This window comes from Anolis sagrei, chromosome X (genome assembly GCF_037176765.1).
Source record: "Anolis sagrei isolate rAnoSag1 chromosome X, rAnoSag1.mat, whole genome shotgun sequence".
Classification (NCBI taxonomy): domain Eukaryota; kingdom Metazoa; phylum Chordata; class Lepidosauria; order Squamata; family Dactyloidae; genus Anolis; species Anolis sagrei.
The window spans coordinates 93,864,963-93,886,743 of NC_090034.1; the positions used below are offsets into that span (position 1 = coordinate 93,864,963).

General features: G+C 40.6%; 1 long non-coding RNA gene across 1 annotated transcript; it reads left to right on the forward strand.

The window, feature by feature from the left end:
- The first annotated feature begins 6,220 nt into the window (after window positions 1–6,220).
- LOC137094889 (uncharacterized) lies at window positions 6,221–14,065 on the forward strand. The gene is made up of 3 exons (XR_010908734.1): window positions 6,221–6,679; window positions 7,406–7,544; window positions 12,336–14,065. It is a non-coding gene; the product is annotated as an uncharacterized lncRNA (long non-coding RNA).
- The last annotated feature ends 7,716 nt before the right edge of the window (window positions 14,066–21,781 follow it).

Here is a 21,781-nt window from a genome sequence, read left to right on the forward strand (position 1 = left end):
ACGGATACCTACTTTCAGGAGGAATTTCACTTCTTTCCACCTATGTCATGTTAAATAAATTTGTTTCCAACGCTACGGACAACACCCAAAGAGTTCTGACTGAAGCTCTGATGAGAAGAAGTCCATTTAGCAGCAAACATCCACATTCACATCTACAATGATATTAGATTATGCTGGACTCTGGAGCATAGTCTTCTCTTGTCAGAAAAAGACTTGGACACCATGCAATATGTTCAGCATATTGATTCCAATGTATGTAGTAGATGTGAGTGTACCTGTATGTTCACCTACCAGAAATCCAAAACAATGAAATCTAGATACTCGAAGCATAGCGAGAATACACTTGAGAAACTAGAGATGTGATCCTCAATATTATTTGTTTGAATGCTTTAATTAAGAGAGCCAGTACGATGGTTTGAGCATTGGAGTATGACTGTAGAAACTAGAGCTGGAATCCTTGACCAAGCCATAGAAACCCACTAAGTGACCTTGGGCAACCCTCGCAGCCTCAGAGGGAGGCAAAGACAAACTTCTCCTGACCAAATTGTGCCAAGAAAACACTCTAATGCAGGGGTCCCCAAACGTTTTGAACAGAGGGCCGGGTCACAGTCCCGCAAACTGTTGGAGGGCCAGATTATAATTTGAAAAAAATAATAATGAATGAATTCCTATGCACTCTGCACATATATTATTTGCAGTGCAACCCCCCCCCCCCATCAAAAAAACGAAAGAAAAAAACCCACACTTCTATATAAATAAAAATGTAATGTTCGTTTGTGGGATTAACAGAACTCAAAAACCACTGGACGAATTGACACCAATTTTGGACACAAGACACCTAAAAACCCAATGTATGTCCTTCACACAAAAAAATGATTTTGTCATTTGGGAGTTGTCGTTGCTGGGATTTATAGTTCAACTACAATCACAGAGCATTTTGAACCCCACCAACGATGGAATTGAACCAAACTCGGCACACATTTCTCCCATGACCAACTGAAAATACTGGAAGGGTTTGGTGGGCAGTGTCCTTTCGTTTTGGAGTTGTAGTTCACTTACATTCAGAGATCATTGTGGACTCAAACAATGATGGATCGGGATCAAACTTGGCACAAATACAATATGCCTAAATTTGAACACTGGTGGAGTTTGGGGGAAATAGAATCTTGACATTTCGGAGTTGTAGTTGCTGGGATTTATAGTTCACCTACAATCAAAGAGCATTCTGAACCCCATCAATGATGGAATTGAACCAAACTTGGCACAAAGTTCTCTCATGTCCAATAGGAAATACTGGAAGGGTTTGGTGGGCAGTGTCCTTTGGTTTTGGAGTTGTAGTTCACCTGCTTCCATAAATCACTGTGGACTCAATGATAGATCTGGACCAAACTTGGCACTGATACTCAATATGTCCAAATATGAACACTGGTGGCGTTTGGGGGTTGAATTTGCTGGGATTTATAGTTCAATCAAAGAGCATTCTGAACTCCACCTATGATGGAATTGAACCAGTCTTGGTACACAGAACTCCCATGAACAACAGAAAATACTGGGTTTAGTGGGCATTGACCTTGAGTTTTGGAGTTGTAGTTCACCTGCCTTCACCACGCCGGCATTCCCTGGCCATGCCCACCCAGCGCTGCTCCCTCAATTGCGGACACCCTCTGCTCCAGCAGCTCTGCTCTGCAGAGGACCCACCTGGGAGGCTTCTCCCTCCCACACAGGCAGAGCGGCCGGAGCAGAGGGTGTCTGCAATTGACAGAGCGGCGCCGGGTGGGCGTGGCCAGGGAAGCCGGCGTTCCCTGGCCACGCCCACCCTGCGCCGCTCCGCCAATTGCGGACACCCTCTGCTCCAGCCGCTCTGCTCTGCAGAGGACCCACCTGGGAGGCTTCTCCCTCCCACACAGGCAGAGCGGCCGGAGTAGAGGGTGTCCGGAATTGACGGAGTGGCGCCGGGTGGGCGTGGCCAGGCCAGGCCACGCAGGCTGGAGACATGCCCTCAGCGGGCCGCATACAGCCCGCGGGCCGTAGTTTGGGGACCCCTGCTCTAATGGGTTCATCTGAGGCCCCATCTACACTGCCATATATTGCAGCTTGAATCACATTATATGGTCAGTGTAGACTGGGTATTTCCAGACAGTGTCAAAATATGGGACAAATAAGTGAGACGAAAAATCTTGGAACCTGACAGCAAGTCCAAACACAGACCTGTCAGTCTTGTTCTATGCTTCACAGTCATCCTGAGACCTTCGTTTGTATATGATATTTGAAATCCGCAAGATGGATGTGGGACATCCAGTGGAAATTTACTTTAATTTTTTTTAGCCGATGCTCCAAGATGCTCTGGGTCTTATATGTGCTGAGATAAGCATATTTCTTATCTCTCCTCACCCTACTGTAAATTCAAACTCTGTTTAATTTCATAAACATCAAAACAAAGGACTGCTTGCAGAGTTCACATTGTAATTGCTTTCCAATTGAGCTTCCATTTAGCCACCTATGTGTTTGTGGCTCCATTTATTTATAGTCCTCATCAGTTATGTGAATATGCACATTTTTTAGGCTGAAATTGAGTTTTAAGTGCTTCTTTTTAATCTGAATCAGTGCATGGTTTCCTTAAACATCATTCAACTTGCATTATAATAGCAGTTTAGATGGGACCTTAGGTTGCCATAAATAAAAAACTACCTGAAGAAACACAATTTAATGTTAATAGCTTGTAATACCAATCTCAGCCACTAGATGCCATGTTTTCATCCAATTAACACCAAAGCTTTACTTTGAAGTTAGGGGAAGGAGTTAGTGGTGAGTGGAACTGGTTGGTGGGAGGCGATCATTCTGCCCCACAACTGTGACTGTGGAATGATCTGCAAGGAGAGATCTGACAGCTAAATGAGCTGTCAGAATGAAACAGACAACTGAAGACCTATCTCTTTGGGCAGGCCTACCCAGTCAATTTTAAATATGAATTTAAATATGAATTAAAAACACATTGTGTTTTAATTTTTGTTTTGTGTATTTCAAGATATATTTGTTTTAATATAAGCTTTTTGGGTGTACTTTAACTATGTTTTAATATGCGCTTTTATAGATGTATTTGACTATGGTGTGCCTTTCCTTGAGTCAAAAGGAAATCCGGGTAATAAATAACAATGATGATGGTGGTGGTGATGATTTCCAAACAATGCAAAATTGTGCCAAGGAAAGCTTGATTTTATTCTCTGAAAAAACTTAAAATAAATCAAATATATATCAAATATATCCTTTATTTGTATATGTTATTCTGGATTTGCTAACAATGAGAAAAACACTATTCAGAGCACTAAAGCTGTTTCCCAAGGAATACCATTTAGCACATCACTACCATTCCAGCATCTGGATTTTGAGCAGTGTCCCCAGCTTTCAAAAAGGACTAGGAATATATCAAATCCATAATAAATTCTGGAACAAGTCTCAATCTCCCTCTCACACACAAATACACACAGTAATTTAAAGATGGTGCTCCCTGTGGCTTATATTTATTTGTTTCTTTTCCTTCCTTACTCTATTTCTCTTTCTCAGAAACCTTTTGCAGTAAGACATGTAGGAATCTGGGTGCATGAATGACTTCAGGTATTTACTTTACCAATGTTAGAAAGTTACATGAACAGTACTTTAGAAATGGTCACTCTAATTCTTTTAATACAGTTATTGCCATCTGTATTTATTAAATCCTGGTAACATTTTGCCCCCGGTAGCGCAGTGGGTTAAACCGCTGAGCTGCTGAACTTGCTGATTGAAAGTTCACAGGTTTGAATTTGGGGAGTGGGGTGAGCTCCCTCTGTTTGCCCCAGCTTCTGCCAATTGAAAACATCCAAGTGCGAGTAGATCAATAGGTACCGCTCCGGTGGGAAAGTAACAGCATTCCATGTAGTCATGCTGGCCACATGACCTTGGAGGTGTCTACGGACAATGCTGTGTGCGTTCAAGTTATTTGTCAACTTATTGTGAGCCCCATCAATTTCACAAGGTTTGCTTAAGCAAGGAAAAGTCTAGGGTGACGCCCAGCTGAGCTGAGACCACTGCAGCTTCACTGGACTATCTACTTTCCTTCTATGTTGAAGTTGCCAGAGGGCCACAGAGCTGCATGAGATCTCCTGGCCAACATGAGAGTCCCATGTTGACATCAACAGAGGCATCCTCACAACTAGGCAGAGGGAGGTTCTGCAATAAAAGGGGGGCTGTCCAGATGATGTTCTGGGCAGTCCTGCATTAATTCGCTACAAACCAGGAAAACCCTGGTTTGTGCCAAATTAATTTGGTAGTGGATTTATTCCGTGCCTTTTTGGAATGCACTTGATAAATCCAGTACTTCTGGGTCTGGACTGAAGAATACTGCAGTCCAGACACCATTCCCACAATTTACTGGGCTAAAGAAGATCAGTAAACTGTGGGAATACCCACCCCTTCCCCCAAGCCTCCAGACTCCCTAGAAAAGTAGTAAAAACTTACATATCCCCCATTAGAAGCCTCGGACGGCTCTCTTGGCATGTAGAAATGAGACTCCAGGGCAGGGGGGGGGGGAGGAAAATCACTCCTCCCCCCCCCCCCCACGTGCTGGGAGAGCCATCCGAGGCTTCTAATGGAGGATAGGTAAGTTTTTACTACTTTTCTAGGGAGTCTGGGGGCTTGCATCAATTCACTACAAACCAGGAAAACCCTGGTTTGTGCCGAATTAATTTGGTAGTGGATTTATTCCACGCCTTCTGGCGTGGGTGTGTATAGCCTCCAGAAACATTTGTGTTTTTTTAATATGGATGTTTGTAGGATAAACAGCTATCTGGAACAGCCCTGAGAATAAGGACCAGAAGGTCCAGAATGTCATGGGAAGAGCCTGGTGTGTAAGCTATTAAGCCCATACAAGCAACCCTTAAGAAGCAGGTGGCTAGAGAAGCTGATGTACTCTTTTATCGGTGGGACTTGAGAGATGCTAAAGCAGTGCTTCTTAATCTGTGGGCCACAGATCACCAGTGGGTTGCGAGAACGAAAATCTGGTCCGCAAGCCCCCTTAATCTTTATTTTATTTTATTTCTTTCGCACAACCTGCCAATCCTTCCCTGTCGCTGATCATGGCGTATGTTGTGTTTCAGAAAGTAGAGCTGATGTGGTCTATCCAATGCAATTTTCTGAATCAACCCCCCAAACCGAATCTAGAGTTGACCAAAAACTGATTCCTAACCCTTTTGGTATTAATGTTGGAGAGTGGTCCCTGCTCAAAGTGGTCCCTATTCAAATGGTCCCTGGTCAAAGTGGTCCCTGGTCAAAAAAAGGTTGGGAACCACTGCGTTAAAGAGATATCCCTTCCTTTGAAGTCTGGGAAAGAGCAAAGGAACAGCTTCATAAGAATCAATGTCTGTTAAACAGGAAACACTGATTAAGTACCTGGTGCCCAGAGTCAGCCACCTATGTATCCCCTAGCATTTTCTGGAACTGCAAATCCCAAGTCCTCTGCCTCATTTGTTTCTTGGAATTCTTTACTTTTGTATGGGCTATATTTAATGTCCTCATTGCCATGCCCTTTTTGGCTTTGGTTATGTGAATTATTGCCATTGTGTAAGAACTTCCGACCAGTTGAGACCTTAACTCCATGTCTCACTTCATGAACTTTTTGGATTACCTGGACAGGATTTGACTTACCTATAGCTCAGTTTACGTCTTTGGACTCTTGCTTCCTTTAGATTCAAGACAGATTTACCATCCAGCAGTCAAATTGTAGCCCTCTTTTGATTTTACATTTTCCTTGATTTCCAACTCTTTTCCTTTTTCTTTCTGTCTTGGCTTGTTTTTTGAACATCAGTTCACTAACATTTTCTGGCTTGGCTCATGTGCCATGTGCACAATCCACCAGGAAATTATCTTGCACTAACCCCATTGGTATGGCAAGCCTCATTCATATTCCAGGAACTGTTGTTGCATTTCTGCAGCTCGCCTTTTGTCAAGTCAGCCCATTAATCCAACATGTGCAGAGCAAAGGCATTCAGCTGCATCAGCCTTTGCAAATAATGGGCAGTGAATAATACACAAAATAGGGAGGGATCTCAAGGGGAGCAGAACTAAATAACCATCCATTTCCTGACAGTAGCTTTGGGAAAACCAATCACCAGGAAACACTTTATAATTCCCTATCACTTCGCCTAATTTACTCTTACAATAGTGTGATCTCACATGCTGCTTTACATCTCAAAGAAAAGTCTATTTAGTTCCTGAAATAAGAGATCACAGTCAGTGAGATTTTCAGGAACCCAATGCCTGGTAAGTCATTATTTGGATCCAATAAGCCAAGCTTGATTGAAAGGAACCTGTGGCCCTTCAGAGGCTGGTCCATGAAGACAGTGTCTACAGTAGGCAAATGATTATAGTCTATATCTAGCAGAGCTCCATATGTACACCAGCAGATGCATCTGTGATGGTCAGACGTGTGCATGGAGCTCCTTGTCTGATGGAGCAACAGCAGCAACACAAGGACAAAACAATCCCTTCAGACCAAAACCAGCTGTCCAGATGGTTACAAAGCTCCAGGATATTCCTAAGTTTTCAGTAGACTCCAGGGCATCCTCCAACTTTGCCTAGATCAGGGCAAAGACAAGTTATTTCTGGAAGTCCCTGTGCATCATGGAGAGAGAAAAGTAGCGGATTCCAGGTGAGTTTGGGTATTTTGATTAATGTAGCTAACATGGTTAAATGATAAGGGATGGTAGAGATTTATCTGTATACTCTCGTAATCATGCCTTCCTTCACTACCGCTATTCCATATTTTAATTACTTTTTATTTTAACGCAAGTTTGCAATTTTAGGAACCTCATCTCACTAGAGAATGAATGCACTTTAAATCTGGTTGCTGCCTCCTGCAGAATTCTGGAGTTTGTAGTTTAGGGAGGAGCCTTTAACAGCCTCACTAAACTACAAACCCCAGAATTCTGCACGAGACAGAAACCAGATTTAAAGTGCATTCATTCTCTAGTGAGATGAAGTACTAGCTTTGGAAAATGAAAAATGCAAATATAACTGCATATGGATATAAACAAACAGTAACAGATGGTTTTTGTATACAGGTGGGAGAGCAGAGAGAAAGGGAAAGGGGGAGAATCCCGCCTCTTGATTTTTTTTAAAGGGTGCACAAAAGTGGAAAGGACTCACTGTATGAAAGTAGGGTTGAGAGCTATCAACATATCTTACTCATCAATAGCTAGGGACTGGACATAGTCATGGGGACGAGGCCAACCAACAGTAGGATGTACATGGCATCATGTGGTAAGGACCATTACCAAAGGTGACAGTCTAGTTGTGATGCTGGTTTCCTTGTATAGTGCAATATAGCCTTCTGTTTCAATTACTAATTCTATTGCAACTCTCTTTCCATGCCTAGGTCCATCCTACCTCTCTGCAGTTTGAGGTACCAAATCTTGTGGTTTTGTGTACTGAAATTCCAAAGGGAATGTTAACTTTGCTTCTCCTTTGTGTCCACATGGGTCTCCTGGGTGTAGCCAGTGCTCAAAGTGGAAAAGGTAAGGTTGATGTTAAGTTGAAATGAAATGACAATTGGATCTCTCTATGGCCTCTTCAAAAGACGTAGAGTTAGGTTTGAGTCAAGTCTGTTCTGTGACTTCCTTACAAAGAAGGAACCCATGTCTCCTCCGCAAAGGAAGCTTAGTATTTGGAAAGCCTCTTTCAAGGAGCCCCCGGTAGCACAGTGGGTTAAGCCCTTTTGTCGACAGGACTGAAGACTGACAGGTCAGAGGTTTGAATCCAGGGAGAGCGCGTATGAGCTCCCTCTGTCAGCTCCAGCTGCCCATGTGGGGACATGAGAGAAGCCTCCCACAAGGATGGTAAAACATCAAAACATCCAGCGTTCCCTGGGCAACGTCCTTGCAGACGGCCAATTCTCTCTCAAGTTGCTCCTGACACACAAAAAAGCCACTTTCAAGTTCAGATTCAAACTCACAGAGGATACATCACCAACATCAAAACCATCAGTCTCCCAATCATTTAGACTATTATCGGTTAAGTCCCCTTATCCATAAATATGAAATGTTCCAAAATCCAAAACTGCCTGCATGTGTAGCTGAAGTAGTAACACTTTTGCTTGATGGTGATTTCAGTATAAACAAACCTTGTTTGATACATAAAATATTTAATAATATTGTGTATAAAATCCTGCAGGCAATGTTTATACAGTATATGAAACATCTCTGAGTTTCATGTTTATACTTGACTCCCATTGCCCAAATACCTCATTAGGCAAATGAAAATATTCCAGAAATTACAAAAATTCCAAATCCCTAACATTTGTGGTTTGAATCATTTCGTATATTTAGCCTGGGTTACCTGCAGTGTAGGGATTCAAACAGGGCAGGACATTATTCAATCTTACCTGGAGATGCTGGGGATTGAAGACAGGATCTCCTGCAACCAAAGCATATGTGACAACACTAAAATGTGTTTACTCCGGACACAATTTGTTACATTTAACCCCTCCCTTCTTGTGTCACAAGTCCCACAGTAGCTCAGTATGTAACAAGCCAATAGAACTAAAGTTTAGTACTTTTTGTTGAGGCTATTATAGGGGCACTATGGTCCTCCAGGCTGCCCTGAGGTGATAATATGGCCCCATAACCCCCGTTGCCCACTGCAGTTTTGGATATTTGCTGGCAATGTGAGCATCTACTCAAGGGCCTTCATTTGGTATGCCTCAGTTATTCTTTTGTCTCTTGTCATTCTCACAAACTTTGTCTACAAAGCATGGATAAGGTTAGTCTGAACTGAATGTTTTAGCTTGACTGTCCTAATAGTAAAAGACATACATGTTCTTCAGTGGCAATTTTGGAAACATCCCCACCTTAGTAAGAAAGGTCTGGTGATAATATGTCTTGTCTGCTCACAGTCAGAGGGGGTTGACCTTTTGGAACCAAAGTCTGCATAGGTGTATTTTCTGATAGATTTGGTTTTTTATAAAGAGCTCTATGCCTACTGAGGATTGTAGGCTTTATTTATTTATTTATTTATATTCCCCCATTCTCACCTCGCAGGGGACTCAGGATGGATCACAATGCTCATATACATGGCAAACATTCAATGCCATAGACACACAACATATATAGACAGACACTCAGAGACTATTTAACTTTCCAGGGTATGCTTTGAATTCCGGCCACTGGGGGAGCTGTCACTTCACTGTCCACTTATGACACCAATGGAGTACGTCCTCATTCTTTTGCATGCTTCTGGAGATCTTTATGGCACCGTAAATTAGTTAAATTAGCCTCCCCTAAATTTCCTATTTGACAGATGCAATTGTCTTTCAGGCTACAAAGGTCGACAACAAGCTAGACAAATCGTTGGGAGCTTACTCCGACTCAGTCTGGCGTCAAACTCATGACCTTTCAGTCAGTAGTGATTTTAATGCTGCTGACTCCCAACCAGCTGCACCACAACAGCCCGGCTTTCCATAAGAGTCAACAGCCAGATCTTCTGTTTGTTACTGCAGGCTGTGATTTGTTTTTGACTACACAGTGTGCTCCAATGATGACATCATCACTATGTATTGGAGAACCTAGAAGTCTCTACCCTTACTATGGCCTCCAAACCATGGGTTGCATCCCTTTCAGTTCAACCCACATCATTGCAGCTTCATTGGCCAACTCAACCCAGGCGAGGCCAAACAATTTGTGTGAATCATGACTCCCACAGAATTGCTGCCTCACTGTGGAAATATAGGGAAAGGAGCTTCTGGGAAGAGTGGGAAACAGTCCAGGAAATTCCATTCCATGTTTCTGATCATATAAGGAGATTAGTATTGAGTCTTGCCAATGCACCACAGATAACAAAATGACTTGCGCTGGCCTTGTCTGGTACAGAAAGATAACAGTGATCCCGTCTACACTGTGATACGGAGCAGTTCAAAACTGTATTACTGTATATGGTGAGTGTAGATACATATAATGTATTTTTATAATGATTTTTATTGAGGGATTTAAGGGGTATATCTGTAAGTTGATTAATCAAAAAAATAAAGAGAGTAAAAAGATAGAAGGCTATCAAGGGAGAAAGAGAGAGAGGGAAAAAGAAACAAGAAAAATAGGATTAAATATTGAAAATTGAGTGCGAGTAGGGTTAATAAATTGACTGATTATTTTCCCCCACGTAGCTGTGTTAGTAATAGTGCACTCTTCAAAGCCCTCCTCTCTGGCCTAGGTCTATTTGATGTTGAAGTAATTTTTGATTGGAGACCAGTCTGTCTTTTCAGTTACTGTATTCTGTTTGACTTTCAAGAGTTGAGTTCAATTATCCATGTTTATGATATCAAGTATCTTGAGTATCCACTCTTCTAGTGTTGGTGTCTCTTTAGACTTCCACTTTCTCGCGAAAACTAGTCTCGCAGCCATTGCCATATGGAAAGATAACATGCCTTTATTCTTTTCTAATTCGAAACCCATTATTCCCAAAAGATAATACTCTGGTTTTTAACTGCATTGAGTTGAATTATATGTGTTAAACCTGACTATATATGGCAGTTTCAAATATATGAAAATCTAGATCCAACCTACATCAGGATAATGTGCTTTCACTGGGTTTAACAGATAAGATAGAATGAACAAGATATTCATGAATGAAATAGGAATGTTTGGTGTGATAGCAGCAGGGTTTGGGAAGGTTCCACTTTTAGAATATAACTCACAGAATTCTCCCATGGGGATTCTGGGATATACAAAGAAACAAGACCACTACAAGCAGTAGTACATCAGTACAGCAGCAACAGGGTTTTTTTTACAATTTATATGCTATAATATTGCTGGAAGAAACATTAATAACCTTAGATATGCAGATGACACCACTTTGATGGCCGAAAGTGAGGAGGAGCTGAAGAGCCTTCTAATCAAGGTGAAAGAAGAAAGTGCAAAAGCTGGGTTGCAGCTAAACATAAAAAAACCCCAAGATTATGGCAACAAGTATGATTGACAACTGGGAAATAGAGGGAGAAAACGTGGAGGCAGTGACAGACTTTGTATTTCTAGGTGCAAAGATTACTGCAGACGCAGACTGCAGCCAGCAAATCAGGAGACGCTTACTTCTTGGGAGGAGAGCAATGTCCAATCTCGATAAAATAGTGAAGAGTAGAGACATCACACTGGCAATGAAGATCCGCATAGTTAAAGCAATGGTATTCCCCGTAGTCACCTACAAATGTGAGGGCTGGACCATAGGGAAGGCTGAGCAAAGGAAGATAGATGCTTTTGAACTGTGGTGTTGGAGGAAAGTTCTGAGAGTCCCTTGGACTGCAAGAAGATCCAACCAGTCCATACTTCAGGAAATAAAGCCCGACTGCTCATTGGAGGGATATGAGAGGCCAAGATGAAGTACTTTGGCTACATCATGAAAAGAAAGGAAAGCTTAGAGAAGACAATGATGCTGGGGAAAACGGAAGGAAAAAGGAAGAGGGGCCGACCAAGGGCAAGATGGATGGATGGGATCCTTGAAGTGACTGGATTGACCTTGAAGAAGCTGGGGATGGTCACGGCTGACAGGGAGCTCTGGCGTAGGCTGGTCTATGAGGTCACAAAGAGTCAGAAACAGCTGAACGAATGAACAACAACAAATGCTATAATAATGGGCATATACAGTGAACATAAATTTGTTGTATACACAGAGTCTTATAACACTTGTGTATATTCCCTGTAGGTCCACTTCATCGTTGTAATTTCATACTTTTCCACCTGAGTAATATTTAACTTTGGAGAACTTGATGTTCATTGCATTCTGTGAAATTCATATTTTTCCACTTGAGGAAGACTTAATATAGTCAAAATCGGTCTGGGAATTGGAAATCCTCTACTAGGAAGGGGAAGTTCCAAATATCAGTTTCATTAGAGAATTATCTGTTTATAGTTTTTTGGATTTACAAACTTCTAAAAACAAGAGAGTAAGGATTCTGCATCCTCAAGGAGAAATCTTCTTGCAAAGTATATATGGTTACTAACTTGGGACTCTTATTGAATGATTTTACACTGCTCTCCAGAAGGCAATCATTGTTATAAGTCTCTGTGTATACAACAGATTTATGTTCACTGTATATGCCCATTATTATTGCATATAAGTGGTAAAAAAAACCTATTACTACTGTATTGATGTACTACAGTTTGTCGTGGTCTCGTGTCTTTGTACTTTAGGGAATCCATTTTCGGTTTATGATTGTGGAATGTGCAATTCAGAAAGTAATATTTTCTAGCTTCTGAGCAGAATGTAATGTTCCAAGAGGGTGGCCACATTCTGAATTTTCTTTGCTGTCACTTCTTCTACAGCTTCTGTGAAAGATTATAGACAATCAACATTGCAGTACACAAAAGGCAGACATCTCATCTTTTCAGGAACATCCACCGGCTCAGAGGTCTATGTTGAAAATTCAGCATCCATGTTCAAGCATCAGAGGATGATTCCAGACATGGCCCAGAGCACAAATACAAGAACAAAATCTCTACTAGAAATTATCAGGTGGAAAGAAGGGGAGGCTTCCACGGCACAAACTGAGCAGAAGCATCAAATGGACTTCCTGGCCAAAATTAGGCAGAATGCCAGTGAGGATGCACTTATTGCGAAGAGACTAGAAGCACCACTGTCTTCCTTTGTCTGTTGTGCTCTCACCACTGGATCAGCAAATGGTGGCATTCCTCTAGGCACCATTGGCTATGAAGATAGGACTACAAGGCAAGTGAAAGCTAACCTGCAGGAAACGGGGCAAGCTCAAATCCCAAAGAACCACAATCTTGGACTTGTTATCCCCTCTCCTGATCACTACCAGTCATACCATCCCAGCAGCCAATATGTTTCTTCTGGAGATGATCTGCAAAAGCTGAAGACACCATCTTATTCTAAGACACTCGATAAACTAATCTTTTATTCTTCACCCACGACAGAGTCCAAGACCAATACCAGCAGAAAAAATAACTCCGATGAGAGTGTTACGAAAATACTACACCCTTTTCTAGTTCTGTTTTTATTCCTCTTTGTCCCAGTTCTACTATGTATATTGTGTTATTATGGGGAGAGAAAAGAATAATATAATTATGTGTGAAACTGGATATGGGGAAATGCGGCACTCATAGCATGGAATAGGCAATGGACAACCATGACAATATTATCCTGATCTAGCAGGCTACTTGCACAGAGACAAACATGATATAATGCCAACTGATTGAGTGTCTCCTAAAGGTATGACTCTGGAGAATTCAAATATTTACTCAGTCATGGAAGCCCACTGGCAGGGGGTTGGACTGGATGGCCCACAAGGTCTCTTCCAACTCTATGATTCTATTATTCTAAGTCACACTCTTTCAGCCTCAAAAGAAGGCAAAGGCAAACTCTTTCTGAACAATCTCTAGTCTGTCAATAAAAGTCCATGACAGATCATTTGATGCCAGATATAGGGCCATGGGGAGGAGCATCTGGCTATGTCCTCATAGCCACACATGAAATGATTACATCATCCACTGAGACCTCTGGAGGATCCAGATATGTGGCTATGGGGACATAGGCAAATTTTCCTTGACCCCTTTCCTGTAACATAGTTCTGTATGCAGAACTCATATACCATGGCCATATGAAATTTTGGGCAAGGGATCTCTTAGGCAGGGCAAGGGATCTCTTGCTTTTTGGATACTGTTGTTCCTCCTAATTAAAAACAAAAAAAGTAATACTGACCTTGTAATGAATATATAATGAAATTTCCATGTGTGAGTGTGAGTGTGATGAGGAGGCAGAACCCGAAACTGGACTGCTGACAATATAAAAGAGGTGATTGTCTACGCCAGTGATTCTCAATCTTCCTAATGCCGTGACCCCTTAATACAGTTCCTCATGTTGTAGTGACCCCCAACCATAAAATTATTTTTGTTGCTACTTTCATAACTGTAATTTTGCTACTGTTATGAATTGTAATGTAAATATCTGATATGCTGGATGTATTTTAATTCACTGGGCCAAATTTGGCACAGATACACCCAAATTTGAATACTGCTAGAGTTGGGGGGGGGGGGGGGGGGGGGGTAGATTTTGTCATTTGGGAGTTGTAGTTGCTGAGATTTATAGCTCATCTACAATAAAAGAGCATTCTGAACTCTACCAACGATGAAATTGAACCAAACTTGGCACACAGAACTCTCATGACCAAGAGAAAATATTGGAAGGGTTTGGTGGGCATTGACCTTCAATTTTGGAATTGTAGTTTGTTGGAGCATGTAAGAAATCAGTTTGTTGTTGTTGTTTATTCGATCAGTGACTTCCGACTCTTCGTGACGTCATGGACCAGCCCGCGCCAGAGTTCCCTGTCGGCCATCACCTCCCCCAACTCCTTCAACGTCAAGCCAGTCACTTCAAGGATACTATCCATCCATCTTGCCCTTGGTCGGCCCCTCTTCCTTTTTCCTTCCTTTTCCCCCAGCATCATTGTCTTCTCTAAGCTTTCCTGTCTTCTCATTATGTGGCAAAAGTACTTCAACTTTGTCTCTAATCAGTTAGTATGTGTGTATCAACTGTAAAATAAAATGCATGAATCTGATTGGTTAAGCTATGCCAACTGAGCCTGGGACTTTTGGATACAGTTACATATTTAGGCTTGAGCTATGCAGGTGCTTGCTGAGAAGCAGAAAGAAGTAGACAGAGAGACAGAGTTTGGAGTGTGCTCTCACTTAATGAGCAGCTGAAAGGAGTTTTTCTACATGAACAAAGAAAGACAATTTTAAATCTCTCATAAAAAGACATTATGTGAGTTTATAAGACTGATCACATGATTGTACATATGTTCTGAATTACAAAGAGTAAACTGCTTGTTCTTTATTGTTCATCTGCATGGCATATTTTCTTTCTCTGGCAAGGCAGTATGTGAGTTGATCAAACTATACATGATTTTCAGTTCGTCACATAGTTCACCCAATACCATGGGTTTGGTGGGCCAGTGATAATCTTGAATTTTGGAGGTGTAGTTCATCTACATCCAGAGAGTACTATGGATTCAAATAAAGATGGATCTGGACCAAACTGGGCACAAATACTCCCTATGTCCAAATGTGAACACTGGTGGAGTTTGGGGAAAATAGACCCTGACATTTGGGAGTTGTAGTTGTTGGGATTCATAGTTCTCTTACAGTCAAAGAGCATTCTGAACTCCACAAACGATGGAACTGGACCAAACTTGGCACACAGAACCTCCATGACCAACAGAAAATACTGTGTTTTCAGATGATCTTTGGTGACCCTTTTGACACCCCCTTTTGACCCCCCCCCCCAAGGGTCCCGAACCCCAGGTTGAGAAACATGTCTCTATACTAAAAAGACGGTCACCATGCTTTCCCATCTCAATGTGATGATTATACTTCTCTATCCCTCCACAAGGCAAGAGATAAAACGGATACATGATAGAAATGGAAACACTCTTGGTTTGGAAAAACTGCTTCTTCTGGAGGAAAGAGCCAGAGGCACAAAGGTTGCAAGGAATTGGTGGGGCCTTTTTCTTTTAGTAGAGGGACACAAAAGGGTGTTTGGGAGGCAGAGGATCCAGAGAGAGAAGCTCAAGGTGAGTGTTTGGGTGCTGGTCTTTTATCCTTCCGTCTTTTGTTTTGGATTTGTTGATTGTGGCTTTAGTAGCTTTACTTCCTCTCTGGTCCTAGTAGGCCCCATTTTTGCAAAGAGCCTTGTTTGGCCTATGCACCCACCCCATATACCTAGGAGAAAAAGGGGTCCTGCCCCCTCCAAAAGTCAAATTCTGTTGCACAAATGTATTTTCGCCTTCCTCTTTCCCAAATTGTGGAAGCTTAAAACTGGAGCATTTCGAAAGATAGGTTAGGTGTCAAAATAAAATACGAAAAGGTAGACATGCAAAGCTAGCAAAGAATATGCCCCCCCCCCCCCAGACATGAATGGTTTTTGATGTTGTCCTCTCTATTTGCATGGAAATTAGGTGAATGAAGGAATATTGCATTGGTAGCAGAATTCTTATTGGGGGGACGCATTGGTCATTTTGTCCCTTCCTCTGCCATACGGTCGGACCTCCGTGTGCACGGATTCTGGATTTAACATGCTCATCCGTGGCTTAAAAATAATGTGCAATGAATAAATAAAATACCAAAAGCATGCCTTGATTGTATACAAAAGACACCATTTTACTACATCCTTTTATATAGACTCTCAGTTATCTGGAATTCGGAGCAACTGGTACTTTCAAGCAACTAGGGAAAAATAATCAAAGAAATTATACTTTAAATAAACATTGAAATAAAACCGCAAAGTCGTCTTTATAATAAAACTGTTTGCCATTAAGTAATAATAATACAATATAATAATTGTATATTATATATTACATGTAATATTGCTAATAATATTGCAGTATAGTGCTATAATACAATATAGTAATATATAATACTAATATGGTGCTATGTTAATAATTATATTGTACGTACATGTAATATTGATCATAATATTGTAAAACAATATAATACCAATAATAATACAATATAATAATATAATAATTATATATTATATACTAATAATATTGCAATATAGTGCTATAGTACAAAATAATATTGTAGTACAATATAATACGAATAATAATACAATATAAAATAATTATATATTATATATTACATGTAATATTACTAATAATATTGCAATATAGTGCTATAGTACAATATAGTAATATTATAGTACAATATAATACCAATAACAATACAATATAATAATATAATAATTATATATTATATATTTCAGGTAATATTACTAATAATATTGCAGCATAGTGGTATAGTACAATATAATAATATATAATACTAATATGGTGCTATGTGAATAATTATAATATGTTGTATGTACATATAATGTTGATCATAATATTATAGTACAATATAATACCAATAATACAATATAATACAATTGTTATATATTATATATTACATGTAATATTACTAATAATATGGCAATATAGTGCTATAGTACAATATAGTAATATTGCAATACAATATAATAACAATAATAATACAATATAATATAATAATTATATATTATATATTACATGTAATATTAGTAATAATATTGCAGTATAGTGGTATAGTACAGTATAGTAATATATAATTCTAGTGTAGTGCTATGTTAATACTTATAATATGTTGTATGTACATATAATATTGATCATAATATTAATAATAATACCAATAATACAATATAATAATATAATAATGATATATTATATATTACATGTAATATTACTAATAATATTGCAATATAGTGCTATAGTACAATATAGTAATATTGTAGTACAATATAATACCAATAATAATACAATATAATATAATAATGATATGTTAAATATTAAGACTTTGCAACATGCCTGCCCTTCACCTTTTGTTGCTGTTCATTCATTCAGTCATTTCTGACTCTTCGTGACTTCATGGACGAGTGCACAGCAGAGCTCCCTGTTGCCCGTCACCACCCCCAGCTCCTTCAAGGTCAATCCAGTCACTTCCATGATGCCATCCATCCATCTTGCCTTTGGTTGGCCCCTCTTCCTTTCTCCTTCCATTTTCCCCAGCATCATTGTCTTCTCTAAACTTTCCTTTCTTCTCATGATGTGGCCAAAGTACTGTACTTCATCTTTGCCTCTACTATTCTTCCCTCCAATGAGCAGGCTTTATTTCTTGAAGTATGGACTGGTTGGATCTTCTCGCTGTCCAAGGCACTCTCAGAACTTTCCTCTAGCACCACAGTTCAAAAGCATCTATCTTCACCTTTTACAGATGAATTTATTTATTTGTTTGTTTACAGTATTTATGTACTGCTTTTCTCACCCTTGTGGGGGACTCAAAGCAGTTTACACAGAAATAATGGCAAAATTCAATGCCTTTCATACATAAACCAAATCACAAATCAACACCATATAATTAAGCATAAAATCAATAGGATAATGCATCATAAGAGTAGATAAAAGGTCATTTAAAACATGAATAAAAGAATTAAAACGCCTAATAAAAACATTTAAATCACATGATCCAAGCATTCCAAATGTCAATTACACACATTCTGTATTTGCTTCTTGTACTGCGTTACTTTACTAGTAAAAAGCTTAGTTCCATAACCAAGCTTTTGGCCAGAAGGGAGGGCGCTGATCTAATCTCACTGGGGAAAGAATTCCAGAGCCAAGGAGCCACCACTGAGAAGGGCCTGTCTCTCGTTCCCACAAACTGCACTTGTGAAGCTGGTGGGACCGAGAGCAGGGTCTCCCCAGAAGCACTTAATCTCCTTGATGGTTCATAGAGGGAGATCCGATTGGGCAGGTAAGCTGGGCTGGAACTTTATAGGCTAAAGCCAGCACTTTGAATTGTGCTGGGTAGCAGACTGGCAGCCAGTGGAGCAGGCATAACAGGGGGGGTTGTATTCTCTCTGGTGAGAAACCTGGCTGCTGCCCGTTGGATGTTAGGAAACATGTGGACCAAGTTCCATCAGTATGTTAGGATGTAAAGGCTAGCAGAGAGAGGCTGGAATGGAAAAGGACAAGTTTCTACTCTTCTCTTGCCTTCTGCTGACTTAATGAATGTCAATTTTTTTAATGGATGTCAAATTTCAGTCTTTACAGCCATTGATGTAAGCTGAGGACGAGGAGGAAACAGAAAGGATGAGAGAGAGAGAAACTGGGTCATTTTTTTAAAAAAATGGGAAATGTGGATGGCAGATTATTAGTTACTTGGCATATAGTTCTTGCGACTTGATGTTGTATACATGTTATTGCTTCTAAACCTCCTGAAATAGGGTAGATTACTTGGAATAAAAAGTAAAATTTGTAAATTAAGACCATGCATTTCCTACTAGGTGATATAACAATTATTTTAATTCAGCTTCTATACATATTTCTGCAGGTACCACAGGCTACAAAATCCAAAGAGTTAATTTTCACACTGTGTTTTTCCCATCATTATGGAAGCTCAACTTCAACTTTTCCTCTTTGCCATACTTTTAACATCAGGTAAGGCATACTATTGGAATCTCTCCATTCGGCACTGGTGTTGGGGTAAAATTATTCCATTAGGTGATCAGTTGCAGCATTCACACTTCCTTCAAACAGACAAGAGTTCTTTCTCCCACCCTGGACATCATTCCACAGATATATAAACCCGACTTGCCTTGTTTCCAACAGATCTCACAACCTCTGAGGATGCCTGCCATAGATGTGGGTGAAACATCAGGAGAGAATGCTTCTGGAACATGCCATACAGCCTGGAAAACTCACAGCAACCCTTTTTTTAAAAAAAAAAAAATTCTGAGTTGAGTTAATTGACTTTAAACTTTTTCACGAACACTCAGTTTGCAGCAACTGAAATAAGTTGAGGACAAAGGGGGAAAGTAGTAGTAGTAAGAGGAAACTAGGGCATCTTTAAAGTGGGGAGATTACAGGCGTAATCAGGACTGTACCTGTCAAACTTGGGAGAGTAGGACCTCTTGCTTAACACAAATAATATATTTTGGAAGTAACACAGAGATTCAGTAAGGAGTGTGCTGAAAAATGGTAACAAAAGGATCAAAGTTAGTATCGACACATCAGACAGGATATTATAGGATGATAAAATAGAAATCTACCACATACACCAGGGGTCCTCAAACTAAGGCCCGGGGCCGGATATGGCCCTCCAAGGTCATTTACCTGGCCCTTGCTCAGGGTCTGAAACAACTTGAAAGCACACAACAACAATCCTATCTCATCAGCCAAAAGCAAGCCAACACTTTCCATTGAAAGACTAATAAGTTTATATTTGTTAAAATTGTTCTACACTTTAATTATTGTATTGTTTTAATGTGTTTTTTGCACTAAAAATAAGATATGTGCAGTGTGCATAGGAATTCATTCCTGTTTTTTTCCAGTTTTAATCCGGCCCTCCAACAGTTTGAGGGACCTTGACCTGGCCCTCTGCTTAAAACATTTGTGGACCCCTGACATACACCTAATGGACCTTTTCCTCATTGTTCCAGGCACCTCTTTGAAGTGTGAGGAATGCAGTGGAAAGAACACATGTACAGGGAATAGGACGGTTTGTGCTGCAGACGAAGATGCCTGTGCCGCCATTGTGATGGAAAGCGTAGATGGTAAGTTCGAGGGCTCATAAACCAGTCCATATGACTGAATAGAATCATATAGTTGGGAGTAATCTCAAAGGCCGCCTAGTCCAACCCCAATCTACCATACAAAGGACAAACAATCAAAGCACTCCTGAAAGATGGCTGTCCAACCACTGTTTAAAAACATCAAGAAAAGTGGACTCCACCACAATCCTAGGCAGCATATTCCATTGTCAGACAACACTTACCACTAGTCAAGGACCAGAAATTTGTCCCATTTGTTTCGTTCATGTTTCCATTTCGTTCAGTCTATTAGAAAGGCCCTCCTGAAACGAAAATGCAATTGATATGAAAGGCAGGCAGGCCTGCCTGTCAGATGGATTGTGTGGGACCTGGCAGGGCCTGCAGATGAGCACCAAGTAAGGAGGTTACTACAAAGGCTTTATAGTGTGGCCATAGCAATATCGACAAACACACACATAGGAATGCAATCAAAGGATTTCTTGCAACCCCCAATTGGGCTGCAAAGCTTTTATCGTTTTTGGCAGTAAACTGAATACACAGTCTCATTGGTTTCCAAAGACAAATCATTTCATTGGTCTAGGCTAGCTCATTGGTTGTTTATGATTTTGTTTGACATAATAGCACGCATGCTCATTAGTTGTTTATGATTTTGATTGACATAATAGCACACACGCGACTCTAACAATGGCAGTAAATTGAATACACAGTCTCAATGGTTTCCAAAGACAAATAATTTCATTGGTCTAGGCTAGCTCATTGGTTGTTTATGATTTTGTTTAACATAATAGCACACATACTCATTGGTTGTTTATGATTTTGATTGATATAATAGCACACACGGGACCCTAACAATGGCTGTAAATTGAATACACAGTCTCATTGGTTTCCAAAGACAAATCATTTCATTGGTCTAGGCTAGCTCATTGGTTGTTTATGATTTTGATTGACATAATAGCACACACGCGACCCTAACAATGACACAACTATAGCACAGCTATAATCTGTTGCTCTCTGACCATGACTGTCTTGATGAATCAATCCTATCTGTTATTCTGTTTCAAACTGGGAAACTTGGGAGTTCTAGCTAACCACCGGCCAGGCAGTTTTGTCCGGATGTACTGTTATCCTTGAATAGTAACTTCCTGTCTGCAGCAACGTTTTCTCAAACAATCAGTATTTTCTGTAAACAAAGGCCTATTGCAGAAACAGGCCAATATGGCAGTAAATCAGGACATATGGGCATTGGGAACACCTCTGAAAATTCCCCTTTTAAAACTCCGTCTCCTTCAGTGAAAGCCCAAAGCCTGCACCCATAGGCCCAGGTGCTTTAGGCCTACAGGTGCAGGCTTTGGTCCTATACACCCGGGCCTTGCAGGGCCTGCAGCTGAGCGCCGAGTAAGGAACGCTCCTTACTCGGTGCTTGGCTGCAGACCCTGCCAGGCCTGGGCATGTAGGCCGAGAATCAGGCACCCGTAGGCCCAAAGTATCCGGGCCTATGGGTGTAGGCTTTTGGCCTATGTGCCTGAGCCTATCGGAGCCTGTATTCAAGCACCAAGTAAAGAGTGCTCCTTACTTGGCACGCAGTTGCAGACCCTGCCAAGCCTGGGCATGTAGGCTGAGAAGCCTGCACCCG